Here is a 3,450-nt window from a genome sequence, read left to right as displayed (position 1 = left end):
TGACCAGGATGGTCTCGATCTCTTGACCTCGTGATCCACCCGCCTCGGCCTCCCACAGTGCTGGGATGACAGGCTTGAGCCACTGCGCCTGGCTGTTTCTTTCTTTTTTGAGTTGAGGTCTCACTCTGTTGCCAAGGCTGGAGTACAGTGGTGCAATCCTAGCTCACAGTAGCCTTGACCTCCTGGGCTCAAGTGATCCTCCTGCCTCAGCCTCCCAAGTAGCTGGGACTGCTGGTGTGTGCTACCATGCCCTGATAATTTCTCTTTTTTTTTTGTAGAGACAGGGGTCTTGTTACATTGCCCAGGCTGGTCTCGAACCCTTGTGTCACTGAAGGGATCCTCCTGCCTCAGCCTCCCTAAGTGTTGGGATTACTGTTGTCAGCCACTGCGCCAGGACTGGAATTTGTCAGGTAAGATTTTCCAACTGCAGTTAACTGAAACGGTAGAAAGCAAACCCTCAAATAAGGGAGGACGACGGTAACCCAATTGTCCTGCAACTCAGAGAGAGGGTAGCTGTGTCAGCGCCTGAGACAGGGTGGGCTTCAGGGCTGCGTGGCCTGGGTCTTCACTCAGGTCTCATGCTGTGGCATGTGTCTCCTTGACGTTTGGACAAGGCGTCTGTTTTTGCTTTTTCCAAATTCCAGAACCTGTAAAGGAGTCTGTTTTTCTTTTTGTTGTTTTTATTTTTATTTTATGTATTTATGTATTTATTTTGAGACAGACTCTCGCTCTGTCGCCCGGCTGGAGTGCAACGGCAGTGTCTTGGCTCATGGCAGTCTCCGCCTCCTGGATTTAAGCAATTCTCCTACTTCAGCCTCCTAAGTAGCTGGGATTACAGGCATGCACCACCACGCCCGGCTCATTTTTGTATTTTTAGCAGAGACGGGGTTTGCCATGTTGGCCAGGCTGGTCTCGAACTCCTGACCTCAGGTCTCCAAAAGTGGGATTCCAGGCTTGAGCCACCGCTCCCAGCCTTGTTTCGTTTTTAGCAACAGGGTCTCCCTGTATCGCCCATGCTGGAGTGCAGTGGAGCAATCCCAGCTCACTGTAGCCTTGACCTCCTGGGCTCAAGCCATCCTGGTCTCCCAAGACATTCCTGACTTCCATGAAACCCCTGGGTCTCCAGAAACGCCAGTTTCTCTCTTGTGTTCTGAATTTCCTGTGTAACCCTGGCTTGTGTGAAGGGGGCTGGTAATTGGACATCTGTAAAGCTCCTTGGCGGTGGGGCCCCGTCTAAGCTGGCGGTCGGAGCTCCGTGTTAACAAGGTCAAGGTATGGTCAGGGTTTCCAGTGTGGTCCCCTTATGGCCTAATTAGGGACTTGAATGGGTTGGAACACTGGTTGAGTTTCAGTTCAGAGGCTATTTTGATGTTACAGTTCAATCACTTTAGAAAATATAGATTCAGTTCTGGTTCAGGCTGGCTCACTAGGTGTGTGTCTGTATGTTTTAATCTTTGATTTAGTTCATGGTTCACTAACAAACTTAATACATTTTCACCCATCATCAAATTAACAAAGATGAGAGAAATAATCACGCCTAGCCCTCGTGCAGGGTGTTAGATGGGCCGTGGTAATGTGGGGCTGCCGCAGATGTGAATTGGTACCTTTCTGAAAAGCAACTTGACATGATCTGTCAGATGCCTTGAGGATGTCCAGACCCTCAGACCCAGCAATTTCCACCTCCTGGGATTCATCATAAGGATACAATCAGATGTGCACCAAGATTTACATACGAGAGTTGCTTTCTGCAGCCTTATTTAGATCATGGAAAAATCAGGAATCGCTGAAATGCCCCACAGCAGAGGTCTGGTTAACGAAAATACGATAGCGACCGTTGTTTTACAATGTCTTGAGTAACGAGAGGAAACCGTGTATGATACATTTCCAGCGGAAGGGAAACGTTTTAATTAAAGCCGTAACTGACGTGCGAGCCGGCCGGAAGGAGCCAGTGAAAGGGGGTTCTGGCAGAGACCTGCCAGGCCTTTGTGCTGCCTTAGAAGCAGACCCTTTATTGCAACCGAGAGTCTCTATGGTTTGGGATAGAAATTCATTCTTTAAATAAAATTTGAGTGAGTGCTTGGTGACAGGGGCTGGGCGTACAACGGCAAGGAAAATAGGACTCAGGGAAGTCACAGATGAATGGAGAAGACATTTAATAAAATAAGACCTAACATAGCAGTGGCACAAGAAATCTAAAAGCATTCATTTATTTAATACAAGAGCCAGAGGCTGGGTGTGGTGGCTCACGCCTGTAATCCTAGCACTTTGGGAGGCCGAGGCAGGCGGATCACCTGAGGTCAGGAGCTCACCAGCCTGGGCAACATGGAGAGACCCTGAGTCTACTAAAAATACAAAAATTAGCCAGGTGTGGTGGCATGCACCTGTAATCCCAGCTACTCTGGACGCTGAGGTAGGAAAAATCATTTGAACCCGGGAGGCAGAGGTTGCGGTGAGCCAAGATGGTGCCACTGACTCCAGCCTGGGCGACAGAGCAAGGCTCTGTCTCAAAAACAACCAAACGAACTCATTTGAGCTCATAGCAGCTTTGACCGCATAGGCTCAGGCTTAAGTGATCCCCCCACCTTGGTCTCCCAAAGTGCTGGGGTTGCAGGCGTGAGCTGCTGCCATGCTGTTTTTTTTGTTGTTTTGAGACAGAGTTTCACCCTTGCTGCCCAGGCTGGAGTGCATTGGCACGATCTTGGCTCACTGCAAACTCCGCCTCCGGGTTTAAGCGATTCTCCTGTCTCAGCCTCCTGAGTAGCTGGCATTACAGGCATGCACCACCACGCCCAGCTAATTTTTGCATTTCTAGTAGAGACGGTGTCTCACCATGTTGGCCAGGCTGGTCTCGAACTCCTGACCTCAGGTGATGTGTCAGCTTCGGCCTCTCAAAGTGCTGAGATTACAGGCATGAGCGACTGCCAGCTCAGATTTAAGGTGAGAGAATGATACCCGAGACATGGTTCTTGCTAGGCACCCACAGAACACCACACCCATTTTATGGACAAAGACTCCCCTGGGCAAGGTGGATACTGCCAGTGATCCCAGCATTTTGGAAGGCTGGGGCGGGAAGATCACTTGAGCCCAAGAGATTGAGACGAGCCTGGCCAATATAGCAAGACCCCATCTCTACAAAAAATAAAAATCTTAGGCAGGCATGGTGGTGCGCTCCTGTGGTCCCAGCTACTCCGGAGGCTGAGGTGGAAGGCTCATTTGAGTCTGGGAGGTTGAGGCTGCACTGAGCTATGACTGTGCCACTGCACTCCAGCCTGGGCCACAGAGCCAGACCTTGACTCAAAAATGTGAATAAAAATAAAAAACCAGCTGGGCGCAGTGGCTCACGCCTATAATCCCAGCACTTTGGGAGGCTGAGGCGGGTGGATCACAAGGTCAAGAGATCGAGACCATCCTGGTCAACATGGTGAAACCCCGTCTCTACTAAAAATACAA

Source organism: Cebus imitator, unplaced genomic scaffold (genome assembly GCF_001604975.1).
Source record: "Cebus imitator isolate Cc_AM_T3 unplaced genomic scaffold, Cebus_imitator-1.0 Scaffold524, whole genome shotgun sequence".
Lineage (NCBI taxonomy): Eukaryota > Metazoa > Chordata > Mammalia > Primates > Cebidae > Cebus > Cebus imitator.
This window is presented reverse-complemented; position numbering follows the sequence as displayed.